Raw genomic sequence first — 15487 nt, 5'->3', positions numbered from 1 at the left:
AACGCTCAACCAGGTGTTCTATCTATCCCCTGCTTGCTGAATTATGCAAGTGGTGCCATTGGTGAATTTGTAGATGCTGATGGAGCAATGCTAAGATTTGAGTATAGGAGCAGGGAGGTTCACTGCAGTTGTACAGGTGCTTGGTGAGACCACACTTGGAGTATTGCGTACAGTTTTGGTCTCCAAATCTGAGGAAGGACATTATTGCCATAGAGGGAGTACAGAGAAGGTTCACCAGACTGATTCCTGGGATGTCAGGAGTTTCATATGAAGAAAGACTGGATAGACTCGGCTTGTACTCGCTAGAATTTAGGAGATTGAGGGGGGATCTTATAGAAACTTACAAAATTCTTAAGGGGTTGGACAGGCTAGATGCAGGAAGATTGTTCCCGATGTTGGGGAAGTCCAGGACAAGGGGTCACAGCTTAAGGATAGAAGGGAAATCTTTTAGGACCGAGATGAAAAAAAAAATTTTCACACAGAGAGTGGTGAATCTATGGAACTCTCTGCCACAGAAGATAGTTGAGGCCAGTTCATTGGCTATATTTAAGAGGTAGTTAGATGTGGCCCTTGTGGCTAAAGGGATCAGGGGGTATGGAGGGAAGGCAGGTACGGGATATTGAGTTGGATGATCAGCCATGATCATATTGAATGGCGGTGCAGGCTCGAAGGGCCGAATGGCCTACTCCTGCACCTATTTTCTATGTTTCTATGTTTCTAAGCCACACAGTCACAGGTATAAAGAGAGTAGAGCAGGGAACTTAGCATGTAGCCCTGAGGTGCACCTGCTTTGATGGTCAGTGAGGGGGAGATGTTGTTGCCTATCCACCCAGATTCAGATCTGTCCATGAGGAAGTCAAGTAGTTTAGTTTAGAGATACAGCGCGGAAACAAGCCCTTTGGCCCACCGAGTCCGCGGCGACATGCGATCCCCGCACACTAATACTATCCTACACACACTAGGGGCAATTTAAAATGTTACCAAGCCAATTAGCCTACAAACCTGTGCGTCTATGGAGTGTGGGAGGAAACTACAGTACCCGGACAAAACCCATGCAGGTCACAGGGAGAACGTACAAACTTCATGCAGACAGCATCCATGGTCAGGATCGAACCCAGGTCTCTAGCGCTGTGAGTCAGAATCTCTACCTCTGCACCACCATGCTGCCATTTGCAATGGGAAGGACTGAAAACCAGATCTTGGAGCTTAGTGATGAGATTGAGGGGGGGGATAATAATGGTGAACCCCAGATTGTAGCCTGACTGACATACAGTATGTGTTCTTGTTTCACAAATGGTATGGAACAGAATGGAGAGCAGAGATAACACTGTTGTTGACCTGTTGTAGCAAACTGAAGCGATCCAGGTCATTTCTGAGGTAGCAGTTGTTTCATGACATAACCAGCCTCTCAAAGTACTTCAAAGTGATAAACCAGCACGTTGCGAAGACGTGGGAGGAACTTGGAGCATCCGGAAACCCACATGATCACAGAGCAAACTCCACATCGCTAGCACTTGAGGTCAGGATTGAATCTAGGTCTCTGGCGCTGAGAGACAGCAGCTCTACTGGCTGCATCATTGTGCCACCCAAGATGGAATGACGATTTATGTGCATGCACGTCTAGAAATGTATGCTTGGTTATCCTTGGGTTATTGCTGCTCAAAACATAGCTTAACACTAGTCACATCAGCGTACTGCATTCTGAGGCTATATTTGGTACATGAGAATGAATATCTTGCAAGTTTAACTAAAACAATAGTTTCCAAGTCTTGCTCTCTTGTAGTCAAAATGTAAAAATAAATATGAGTGTGAGTAAATGTTCAGCCTGAAAATAAATGCTCAGCTTATTTACTGAAGATAGTAATATTCTTTGGGGAATTTTAGGAAGTTGCACACAGTGATGCCTGCAAGAAATCAACGTTTACAAAAATTATCGTCGCCACTGTAATCATCTTCACAACAAAAGGAAATGTAACCAAAATTATTTTTAGTAATTTAATTTTTAAGAAGAGATGACACAACAAAACTGGCAGATTTTCTGACATCTCACGTCAATAAATGTGAGACTGGACATAAGCATTCAATTAACCAGGATCCGATTACTTCACAATTCTAAATTTCAATAAGAAGTAGTAGAACAAAGGAAAATGAATCACTATTGCATGCAAGGCTCACTCTGCTTTAGATAAGCTGCAGTATTCTGGCTGAATCTTTTTACATGTGATTGGCAAGTCAAATTTGACACTTCTTCCTGGTAGAAATCAGAAGTTGGTTGACAAGCATAAAATCTACTTTATCCTTTCAGCATTCATCCTACACTTCCCATTTTCATTTAAATCACATTGTGGACAAAGGATGGCACTTAAGGAATAACTAAACAAGTTATAGGTTAAACCCAACTCATTAATGGATTCTGATTAATAAATGTATGCTTTTTATTCATAATTTTGTTTATTTATTTAGGGGAGCTAACCGTGTTATTGGGAGCAAAGGGTTGATTACTATTACAAGGGAATAAGAACCAGCCAAACTAATAGGGCCAAAAGGTTGACAATTCACCTGCCTTGTTTAATAATAATAATAATATCTTTTATTGTCATTGCACGTCAGTGCAACGAGATTTAGTATGCAGCTCCAACCGATGAAAAAGAAAAGTAAAGTAAATAAATAAGCTGTGTGTCGTGACCATCCGAGGGAGACAGTCCAGGGGGGGTGGGGGGCACTCAGCAGGGCCGGTTCAGAGCCACTATAGCTCTTGGAATAAAGCTGTTTCTGAGTCTGGAGGTTCGGGCGTAGAAGGCCTTGTAACGTCTGCCGGAGGGAAGTAGTTCGAACAGACCGTTACAGGGGTGTGATGAGTCTTTATGGATGCTGACGGCCTTCCTGAGACACCGTGTGTGGTACATGCCCTCCAAGGCTGGTAGCTCTGTCCCAATGATCCTCTGCGCTCTGTGGACGACGCGCTGAAGAGCTCTCCTCTCCGCCTCCGTGCAGCTGAGATACCACACAGAGATGCCAAACGTTAATATGCTCTCTGTGGTAAAACGTTGTCAGCAGCTGTTGGGGCAGACCAGTCTTTTTTAATGTCCTCAGGAAGAACAGTCGTTGCTGTGCCTTCTTGACCAGCGCGGCGGTGTTTGTGGACCATGTGAGGTCTTCTGAAATGTGAGTGCCCAGAAACTTAAAGCTGGACACTCTCTCCACACTTTCCCCATAAGTGGAGATTGGGGCGTATTCTCCATTATGGGACCTCCTGAAGTCAATAATCAGCTCCTTGGTCTTGGAGGTGTTTAGTGACAAGTTGTTACGTGTGCACCAGTCCGCCAGGTTCTGCACCTCCGCCCTGTATTTTGTTTCATCACCGTTGGTGATCAGCCCAATCACTGTTGTGTCGTCTGCAAACTTCACGATGGTGTTGTTGTCGAATGCAGGAACACAGTCGTGAGTGAAGAGGGAGTAGAGCATGGGGCTTAGTACACAGCCCTGTGGCGTACCGGTGCTCAGGGTGATAGTGGAGGACAGGTGCGGGCCCAGTTCAGGATCCAATCGTATATCGGCGAGCTGAGGCCTAGCTGGTGGAGTTTGGTGGTGAGCTTGGTGGGGCTGACCGTATTGAATGCAGAGCTATAGTCAACGAAGAGCATCCTCACGTATGTGCCCTGTCTGTCCAGGTGAGTCAGGACAGTGTGAAGAGCCAGAGAGATAGCATCCTCTGTTGATCTATTTGCCCTGTATGCAAATTGATGAGAGTCCAGTGAGGCAGGGATGCTGGATTTGATATGGGAGAGGACCAGCCTTTCGAAGCACTTCATTGGGATTGGAGTTAGGGCAACCGGGCGGTAGTCCTTCAGGTTGGTGACTTTGGACTTTTTCGGCACCGGCACTATGGTGGCTGTTTTCAGGCACTTGGGGACCGTTGCCAGAGATAGAGATAGATTGAAGATTCTCGTGAATACCTCCGCCAGCTGTACAGCACAGTCCTTTTGTACCCTTCCCTGGACTCCATCCGGGCCTGCAGCCTTGCGTGGAGTGATCCTACGCAGAGCGCACTGTACCTCCTGAGTGCTCAGTGTTAAGGCCTGTCCCTCCGCCATGGCTGGGGTTATTCCACTCCTGGTATATTTGAGGTAGTTACTGGTATATTTGAGCCTTAAATGATTTCACAGATTGTGCTTTGGAACTTCTGGAGTTCCCTAGAGTCGGGAAAGATTCAAACTTAATGGAGAACACAAATGTAAGGTCCCTATTCAGAAAAAGAGGGAGACAGAAAAGAGGAAACTATAGGTCAGTTAGCCCGACATCTTAGTTTAGTTTTAGTTTCAGAAATGCACCATAGAATCAGGCCCATCGGCTCACCAAATTTATGCTGACCATCAATCACAAGTTCATACTATTTTTTATCTTATCCCAATTTCACATCGACCTCTTAACACTAAAGGGAATTTACAGGGTCATATACAAACCTACATGTCTTTGGAATGTAGGAGGAAAGCAGAATACCTAGAGGAAACTCACATGGTCACAGGGAGAACATGCAAACTTCACACAGACAGCATCCAATCAGGATCGAACCCTGATCTACGAGTTGCACCGCTGTGTAACCTATCTGTCATTGGGAAACCATTGGAAACCATTAATAAGGAATTAATGGCAGGGCATTTAGAAAATGTTTCCTCCCACAAATAGGTAATTACTGATTCTGTTCCATTGCCATCTTTTAATTTCACTGCACATCTCGTATGCGTATGTGACGAATAAACTTGACTTGATGTGACAGTAGTGGTATGTCAAGGGGAAAGTTGGTGGCTGTGAACTGTCTGTGTGCTCACCTCCCACACTCTCAGAAAATGGCATATCCCTGTCACCTAATTTACACAACTTCCCAAGCCCAATTTCACTCTGATTTTGTCAATACAATCCAAAGATTCTTAAATTCTTGGCCTGTGACTGATTACTTTTCAGGTGACTTTACAGTGGGAGTTTCAGGTAGATCAAGACAAGAAACACACTCGTTGCAATTACAGACTTACCAAGAAAATGTATGCATGAATTATTTGGAAAGTGACTTTGTTGTAGGCATACAGTACATGGCAAGAAACATGTAGCAAACTGTGCTGTTTGTGATTACATTATTAACATTGCTTGTTGAATGCTGGTCAGGCTTGCACACAGTCACTCACAGAAATATACCATGCAATCATGTGGCATGGAAGGTACCATCTATAATATTTTGAGAGCTGTCATCTTTTGATGGAGATCCACAACTCTCTCCAGTGCAGAACACTGCAAATCAACCCTTTAGGCTACGTTAAATCACAAATATAGAAACAGAAAGCTACAGAAATCAGATAGAATCTTTATATTTGTGTAAATATACATACATCTTCTGACCATTTTTCATTCTCCAGGCATTAATTTCCAGATTTCTGTGAAACCTGCCTTCAGTTGAAGGGATGACAAAATGTTGCACAGTAACAAATCAGAACACAGGTAATGGAGGAATCCAACAAATAGACTAACCAAATCTACTAATTCACTGAAGAATTCGTAAGAATTCAAGAAGATGAGGATAGAAAAAAAGGCTCATAATAATAAGTAAGAACAATCACGTGTGAAGATGGAATGCATGAACACACCTGGATGAGGATGGTCTGGAAATGAAGCAAATGAAGATGTAGTGGATGAATGGGTGAAATGGTAAACAAAGATGGCCACCACTTAACATGTGACTGGAAATACAAACAAAGCATGGGTTAAAAATGCTAACACTTAAAATAAATTAAGTCAAAATATCAGCCATACACCAGTATTGTGTCAGTATTGTCAAGCAAAGATCTCAAACCAGATTACTATCGCCCAAGTGGACAGGCAGATGCATCCGCAAAAGGAAGATGGCTCCAAGAGATGAGGTTCTGCTGATTTGAGAAGGTAAGATAGACAAGCAAGATCCTGATGAAAGATTCCGAGGCAGCAGGAGTCTCAATAGGCTCAAGCATCATGCACCGATGCCTCATTGAAGTTGGTTGTGTAGCCTGAAGATCGTGAAAAAACAACAAAATTCTGCTGCAATGAAGAAAAACAATAGCAGTAGGCCCTAAGATATAAAGATTAGACATGTGAGGACTAGAGAAAGATGTGATTCAGTGTCAATGTAGCCAACACGGTCAGAGAACATTCAAAAAGACGGTGAGAAAATGTAACATCGACCAGTTCATTAAACGTCCTGAAAAGATGATGTTCTGGGGTTGTTTCAGCTACTACGATGTTGGTCTGCTGCAACCAGCTGACGGAATGATGATATCGCTGCAATATATCGGTGTGCATATATTGCATTTATACATATTGCATTTATCGATGCATGTATTCATGAAGACTTCTCCAGAAGGATCTGGGATATTCCAGCAAGAACTTACATCATGCCACAAATCAAAGATGGTGAACCAATTTTTCCAACACAAATGGATATGTGCGTTGGACTGGCCTGGTAACTCACCTGACCTAAATCTGATTAAGAAATTGTGGTCAATTATCAAGGAGAGACATAGAAATAAGTGTCAACAGGACAGAAGATCAATGAGGCCATAGTTCATCTGTGTTATCGAAGTGAAAAAATCCTCATAAACTGGTTGATTCCATGCCAATACCAAGACTTGATAAAGAACTGTGGTGGACAAATAATGTACGAAAGACATAATGGTGCCAAGATAATGAACAAAAGGTAGCCCTGCGATGTGTACATTGACTTGTTATATCTGGATGTTTGATTCAATTAATTTACATAAGGATGTAACTATATTCAATCAAAATACAGAACTATCATTAATAAAGCAACAAATCCCATGCATTTCTGCTCCTCGGAGTCCTGTCTGCAATGGCTGATCTGAAGAGATCAGAAGTCTTGGCACCAACCGTATCACATTCCAAGGTGAAGTCTTTCTCTCTCTCTCTGCCTGAAGGTGAAGTTCACATGAGCTTGTTCGAAGTGCTCACATATTCATTAAGCCCGTGCTTCTACCCTAATCTACAAACAAAGATGTTAACTGTGTCCATTCCTGCTATGTTGTCTATCCATGTTCTCCAAAGATACTGCTTGCCCTGCACTGTGTGTCTTTTAAAAAAAAATTCAAAGCCAGCTGTTCTTTATCATAATACAACAATTATTAATTAAATCAAGCACCGAGCCAGTCTTGAAAGAAAAGTCTACCTTATCTGTTCCACTACTGACCTTGAAGGTGGCTCCTTGATTTACAGTTCTTCTAAATGAGCCCAATGATTTTCCAAAGCATCTAATTGGTTTTTTCCCGGCCAGCCTGCTTTGTTTGACATGTGGCACTGTTAGCAAACCCCATCTTAGCTGAAAGTCCTGCTTAATTATTATGTTACAATAATACTGAAGCTGTGCTTTCAATTTAAATGCAGTGAGTTAAATCATTAATACCCTGCTAGTTCCCCACTGGTAGTCCAGATAAATATGAACCCAGGATTTGAAGCAATGGAAAGATGAGGAGGCAGGAGACAAGTGCAACAGCTTGCATCATGCTGAGAGAGGTGACAGCTCATTCATCCCTGGAGTCTTGAAAATGTTCTCAAGACATGTTGGTCCGATGAGCATACAGCTGATCATATTACTGTCCTCAGTGTCTGGGATCTGTTCAAAATTGCTTGCACAGAATGCAGATTGGCATTGGCAGTAATCTGGACTTTACTTTTCCATGTCAGGAATGCACAGAAGGGATCTCGATTGAAGGGAGTGAGGTTTAGGATTCCTTTTAGGTTTATTATTGTCACATATAGCAAGGTACAGTGAAAAACTTTGTTTTACATATTACCCAATCAGATCAGATAACACGATACCTAAATACAATCAAGTCAACCTCAAGTACAACAGGTAGAGCAAAGGAGAACATACGAAGTGCAGAATATAGTTCTCAGCATTGTAGCGCAACTGTTCCATGGACAAAGTCCAATGTCAACAATGAAGTAATGGTGAATCAGACAGTACCCTGCTCATGGAAGGACAGTTCAGAAACCTGATAAAAAGGTAATAAGTTGTTCATGTATCTGTTAAGGGAAAATGTCTGGAGTCCAATCATCCCATCCCCACTAAATCACTGCAGAGGTTCGTCAAGGGAATGTCCCTGACCAATAGCCTTCAACTGCTTCCTGCTCCCCTGCTGCAACACATAAGGACATCTGTTGATGATTGCACAAAGGTCAGTTCCATTTGCATCCAACAGCTCATATTCCACTCGGGTAGCTTACAACCGAATTGCATGATCATTTGAGTAGACGCAAAGGACTGCAGATGCTAGTTTACAAAATAAAGGATACAAGGTGCTGGAGTAACTCAGTGGGTCAGGCAGCATCTCTGGAGAACGGGTATTGGTGATGTTTCGGGTAGGGACGGTTTTTCAGACTGTGGGAGAACTTCTTCAAAGTAGACATTCCTTGAGGAGATTTGCAGTAAAATGTGCAAACAAGGAACTGCAGTTGCCGGTTGAGGAGAATGTCTTCAAAGTAGGCATACAGTGAGGAGACCAAAGTAGACATACGTTGAGAAGTAGGCATGCACTAAGGAGTCCGAAGAAGGAACCCAATTCAAAATGACTGCACCTCCATCTTCTACCTCTTCTCTCCAGTTATCTACCCATGTTCTCCAGAGATGCTGCCTGACCCACTGAGTTACTCCAGCATTTTGTGTCTTTTATGTATGAATATTTAATGTATGAACATTATATATGAACATTAAATTCACCAATTTTAGATAACTAACCAGCATCGCCCTTCCCCTGTCTACTGTCTGAAGAAGGGTTTCGGCCCGAAACATCGCCTATTTCCTTCGCTCCATAGATGCTGCTGCACCCGCTGAGTTTCTCCAGCATTTTTGTGTACCTTCGCCCTTCCCCTTCCTTTTTCCTCTGTCTCTGCCATGTCCCCACTGGATGAGTACTCATTTCTCCCACAATCCTGTCCCCCTTTCGCCTTTCACCTATATCCATTCCTTTCACTTGACATTCCATGCATCTTCTCTCTTAGCTATGTATCTCACAACATTTTGTCTTTTCATCGCTACTATTTGTCCACTCATCTACCAAACAACCCCCACTCACCTAGATCACCTATCACTTGTCAGACTTTGACCCACCCCCATCTGTCATAACTTTGACTGGGCTTCTACATACTATGTAGTGACTTCCACCAACATCTGCCATCTCAAAGCACCTGCCCTTTGTTAAAGTCCACCATGGCCTACGCAGTCTCCCAGTTGCCAAATATTTTAACTGCCCACCCATTCACATACTGACCTTTCTGTCCTGGGCCTCCTCCACTGTCCAAGTGAGGCACACGCAAATTGGAGGAACAGCATATCATATTTAGCTTCGGCAGCTAACAACCCAGTGGTATGACTATTGATTTCTCTAACTTCAAGTAACCCTCTCTCTCCGTCCCTCCCCCACCCTAATCGTTTTGCTAGTTTCACTGTTCCTATCACTTGGTTATCACCTCTTCCACAGCCATTGTGGACTCCACCTTTCCTGAATCATCGATCCCAGCTCTGATGTGTTCTGTACCTTTTCATACATCTAATTTCCCTCTCCCTGACTCTCAATCTGAAGAAGGGTCTCGACCCAAAATGTCACCCATTCCTTCTCTCCAGAGCTGCTGCCTGTCCCACTGAGTTACTCCAGCTTTTTGGGTCTATCTTCGGTTTAAACCAGTATCTGCAGTTCCTTCCAACACTGTAAGTTTCCAAATCCAACTCTGGTCAAGTCATATCCACAGTTGGGAGTATTTTTTTTTAATTCAAGGTTTACTGAAGGTTTTGTTAAATTCATTATTAGCAGGTTTTATCCATTTTTTGTTTATTATAAATTATCTATGTGTATTGTGTTTTCAGGCCTGTAATGCTGCTGTAAGTAAGAATCTCATCATCCTGGTTTTGATACATATGACAATTAAAGACACATGATTCTTGGATCTTTGATGTGATTGACATTGGCGATGACAATTTAATGCTGGGAAAGTAGACTGATAATACAGTTTAGTTTAGTTTAGCTTAGTTTAGTAAAGTTTAGATAAGTTTGGTGATACCATTATCAATTATATTTCCATTAGTGGGAGAGTCTAGAACAAGAGTTAAAGGATCCTCAGAATTAAAGGACGTTCTTTTTGGAAGGAGATGAGGAGAAATGTCGTTAGTCAGAGGGTGGTGAATCTGTGGATTTTTTTGCCATAGAAGGCTGTAGAGGTCAAGTCAGTGGATATTTTTAGATAGCAAGATTCTTGATTAGTACAGGTGTTAGAGGTTATGGGGAGAAGGCAGGAGAACGTGGCTAGGAGGGAGAGATAGATCAGCCATGATTGAATGGCGGAGTAGACTTGATGGGCTGAATGGCCTAATTCTACTCGTATTCCTTATGTACTTATGACCTTATGATACAGTATGGAAAGATGGCCTTCAGTCCACCTAGCCAAACCGACCATCGATCATAATGCATTTACATAAATTCTATGTTATCCCACTTTTGAATCCACTCCCAAAACTGTCTGGGCAATTTACAGAGGCCAATTAACCTACAAACCTACATCTTATGGATGTGGAAGAAAACCGGGGAACCCAGAGGGATCCCTTATGATCTCATGAAGAATGTGCAAACTCCACACAGACAGCACACAATTGAACCCAGGTCTCTGGCGTGGTGAGACAGCAGCTCTACCAGCTGTGCTACTGTTTCACCTTTTACTTTCAAGTATTTTAAAATTTACTTGCAGCTACATTAAAGGAAAATACAACCAAAGTGATCAAGGAAAGAGTGCAAACTACAACGCTTACAAACACCATAATCATGCATTATTATTTTATTCTAAAATGTATGCCCTCAGGGGTATTACAAGGCCAGTCAAACAAGCACCAGAATCAATGAATTAAAGCTCAGGGGGGGGAGGGTTCTATTTGAAGTGATTTGAAAATATTTATCTGAATGCAGTATCTATGCTCCACTACAAATGAATGTGGCACATTGATTTAGCAGTTCTCTATCGTGTGGACAGGGCCCTGGCATTGATCAAGGCATGATAAGCAAGGATGGCCAAAGTCAACTCAATGAAAGGTCATCAGCAAATCAACAAAAGAAGGACATTGAGAAAAAAATATCATGTGATTGCAAATACTTTAATGAAATAAATCTATTATGCTACCCTTATTTTTAGGTCACTTGCTGCTTACTTATAGCTGAAAGCACCATTAAGAGACAGAATAGATTACACACTTATCACTAGCACTTATTTTAACTCTTCAAATAATAGATTGTTCCTTATGGCTTTTCTTTTAGCTGTTAAGTAAATACATTTTAAGAGCAGACAAGGGAGATTAATGCATGTCCCAAATAACAACAATGATTTAGAAGCCAGTGTTAAAGACCGATTTTGTCTGCTTCGTAATTAGAAAACTGGATCTGCAGTCACTATTCACTCTGCATGGTTTCTAATAACCATTCCATTATTGAGTCAGTTCCACTTTGTATATTGCTTTATAAAACATCAAGTTTAGTCCAATTATGGGCATTCACTTTGTCAAAGACATGAAAGGCTAAAGAGATAATGTGAAAGAGATTTAGAGATATGGCATGGAAACAGGCCTTTCGGCCCACCAAATCCACACCAACCGTCGATCACCCATTCACACAAGTTCTATGTTATTCCACTTTTGCACTCGCTCCCTGCACACTAGGGACAATTTACAGACGCCAATTAACCTCCAAACCACGCATCTTTGGGATGTGGGAGGAAACTGGAGCACCAGCAGGAAATCCATGTGGTCACAGGGAGAATGTGCAAACTCAACACAGACAGCACTCATGTTCAGGATCAAAACCTGGATCTCTGGTGCTGTGAGGCAGCAGCTCTGCCAGCTGAGCCACTGTCTATTAAAATTATTTCACAGATGATGGACTTTAACAACATCTCTCAACTCTGCAAATTTCAAGTTCAAGTTTATATTTATTGTCACATGCACCAATTGGTACAGTGAGATTTGAGTTACCATACAGCCATACGAATTAAAAGAACACAGCACACAATAGAATTTAACATGCACATCCCCACACAGCGGAATCAACGTTTCCCACTGTTAGGGAAGGCAATAAAGTTCAGTCATCTTCCTCCTTGTTCATCCATGGTCGGGACCTTTTGAGCCATCCGCAGTCGCCGCTATGGCGGCCCGATGTTCAGGTCCTCTCGCCGGGATGATCGCAACTCCGACCTCAGGACGGAAGAACATTCTCAGCGGCTTGGAGTTTCCGAATCGGCCACTTCTTACCGGAGACCGCGGCTCCTAAAGTCTACAGGCTGAGCTGGGCGGAGATTCAACACTGGCGGCCCTTGGCAAAGGGATCACAGGACTCTGCGATGTTAAAGTCAGCGCCGGCGGCGGCTAGAAGCTCCGCAACCACAGCTCCACGACGGTAAAGCACTCCGGAGCTTCAACACAGCAATCCCCAGTAAGGCATCGTCCACTCCGCGATGGTAAATTAGTGTTGCGCTGCTGCTGAAGCTCTGGTCGGTCTCCAGCAGGAAAGGCCGCGCCAATCCAGATGGTAGGCCACGAGGTGGGGGGGGGGGGGGGTGGGGGGCGAAGATGTGACTCGTAGAATATACGCATCCTCTACCAGGAAATGACTGAGAAACGGTTTCCCCCTTACCCTCCCCACCTCCCCCACATAAAAAGACCAAGAAACCTCCAAAAACATACTTTTAAACAGACTAAAAATAACAAAAAGATGAAAAAACAGACAGACTGTAGGCAGAGGCTGCCATCATACGGCACCCCTGGTGTTCTGCATCTGCTTTACTTGGAATAAAGACAGATGTAAGGAGAACTGATAGAGATATTTAAAATCACTAAGATTATGCAAAGTTGAGAGATGATGTCGCTAAAGACAAAGTGGACAAAAACTCACAATGATGGTGATTGGTAAAATGATCAACAGTGACTTGAGATAAATCGTTTTTATGAAGCGTGGGGCTAGAGTCTGGGGTTAAAAGGAACATGGATTCATTTGAGATACAAGGAACTGCAGATGCTGGAAACTTCAGCAAAATACAAAGTGCTGGAACAACTTGACGGGTAGGTCACATCTGTGGAGGGAATGGACAGGTGACATTTAGGGTCAGGATCAAAGATCCTATAGCAGAGCAAGATAGACCACTCATGCAAAATCGAATGGACTGACGTGTAATATGCAACGGAGCGTAACTTCCGCCATTTCAGTAACCTGACCCTATCTTTGACACAACCCGACTTCAGTTATGCGTTCAGTTAAAACGGCACATACCTTGTACAGGGGTGAACTGCAGATGCTGGTTTAAACCGAAGACAGACACAAAAGGCTGGAGTAACTCAGCGGATCAGGCAGCATCTCTGGAGAGAAGGAATAGATTATATTTCGGGTCGACTTTTTCGATAGCTGCCATGACCCGTTACTGAGCGATTTCACCCTCCTCCCTCCTTTACTACAAAAAAAATAAACACTTACATTTCCCCGGTCGGGTGGAGGGGGGGATCCGAATGCTGCAAGAAAAGTTGGGTTTTTTTGTGTGTTTTCAAACATTGTTGGATCAGGGTTTGTTTTTAGAAAGAAGATAGATACAAAATGCTGGAGTAACTCAGCGGGACAGGCAGTATCACTGGAGAGAAGGAATGGGTGGCATTTCGAGCTGAGACCCTTCTTCAGACACTTCGTTTTTAGAAAAGTGTTTGACCTACAAAATAAATGCAACATTCCTGTGAAGGGGGAATAAACTGAGATGTGCAAGTGTCGGGAGATCTCTCTCTCTCTCTCTCTCTCTCTCTCTCTCTCTCTTTCTCTCTTTCTCTCTCTCTCTCTCCCAAACACATCCTGTGCGTGAATTTGCAGCTTTATCCTGCGCTACTTAATCCAAGGGCGAGCGAACACGCGGACAGACGGACGAAAACAACGATTATAGAGCGGTTTAGATGATATTTCGGGTCGAGACCCATCTTCAGACTGAGTCAGGGGAAAGAGGAACAAGAGATATAGATGGTACTAAGGACAAATGAATGGAAGATATGCCTATATCTCCCGTTTCCCTTTCTCTTGACTGTCAGTCTGAAGAAGGGTCTCGACCCGAAATGTCACCTATTCAGCTCTATGATCGTTGCTTTCTTCCGTCTGTCCGCGCGTTCGCTCGCTCTTGGTGTCGGCGCTTCTCCCCTCAGATTCCGCCAAACAAACACACATACACATACACAGCATGTCCAGCAGATCGGTGCGGGCCGAGACCAGGAGCAGGGTGAAGGATGGCATCAAACGTGTCATGGCAGCTTCGAAAAAGTACGGAAATGGTAAGGGGGAAATTTTAAAAAACAATCCGACGGAAATAGATGTTTAACAAGAAAAAAGGGGGCCGGTAATCATTCCATGTCCGTGTCGGAGGGAAGGAGTGGGGGGGAGGATGGCTTGAGTGGCTGCAGGATTTTCTGGAGCTCCTACCAAATGGCAATATTTTGTATGTTCAAAGTTAATAAGGAGGACTAGGCAGTCTGAAGTCTGAAGAAGGGTCTCGACCCGAAACATCACCCATTCCTTCTCTCCAGAAATGCTGCCTGTCCTGTTGAGTTACTCCAGCTTTTTGTATCTATACACAGTACATGAATTAAATTTGGTTAGTTATAGTCAGAAACCAACAGTTCTTGAAGATGTGATGATGAAGGCATCATGCGATCAACAGGTCATCAGGTTCATTAAGGACTTCAATGTCCTCTGTTAGGAAGCAAGGGAAAAGACACTGATCTTCAGCAGTCAAGTTACCTCCCTTTTTCCGGAAGATCGCTGTGAATAAAAAACAGTTGGTTTGCAAAAATATTATTCCTAATCCTTGACTGGACATCTCTGCCTGAAATAGATGCCAAAATAGCTCAGTTGGGAGAGCATTAGACTGAAGATCTAAAGGTCCCTGGTTTGATCCTGGGTTTCGGCAACTCCTTCTCACCTTCAGAATGTCACATTTGTGCAGAGCGACCAACTTACTCTTATGAGGGGTAATCTTATAGAGGTGTATAAAATTATGAGAGGTTTAGCGGCATATTGGCCAAACGCAGGCGTGGAACTAGTGCAGATGGTTCATGTTGGTCGGTGTGGGCGGGTTGAGCCAAAGGGCCTGTTTCCACACTGTTTGACTCGATGACCAAAGAGGACAATTTTAGATGACACCACAATAAAATTAACTTAACTGGAATCTCGCACAGGTTCCTCAATGCAAGCACCTAATGGGAGATTTTTTTCCCCCAAAATTTCCAGCTTCTTTGGTGTTGTTGATGAATACTGGCTGTGTTTTGCAGACATTACACCACTATGCATAAAACGAGGTGATCCAACGGATCTCGAGACACAGGGAACTACAGTAGATCAAGAATTATTATTGTGTAAGTAAGGTCTCAACCGAAGATGTCGTCTATCCATTCCTT

At 43.2% G+C, this 15487-nt stretch overlaps 1 non-coding gene across 1 annotated transcript; it reads left to right on the top strand.

Annotated features, from left to right (window-relative positions):
• The first annotated feature begins 14927 nt into the window (after window positions 1-14927).
• Window positions 14928-15000, top strand: trnaf-gaa. The gene has a single exon. It is a non-coding gene; the product is annotated as a tRNA-Phe (tRNA).
• Window positions 15001-15487: the final 487 nt, after the last annotated feature.

This window comes from Amblyraja radiata, chromosome 9 (assembly GCF_010909765.2).
Source record: "Amblyraja radiata isolate CabotCenter1 chromosome 9, sAmbRad1.1.pri, whole genome shotgun sequence".
Lineage (NCBI taxonomy): Eukaryota > Metazoa > Chordata > Chondrichthyes > Rajiformes > Rajidae > Amblyraja > Amblyraja radiata.
The sequence above is the reverse complement of the archived record's forward strand: the minus strand, read 5'-3'. Positions and strand labels throughout refer to the sequence as shown.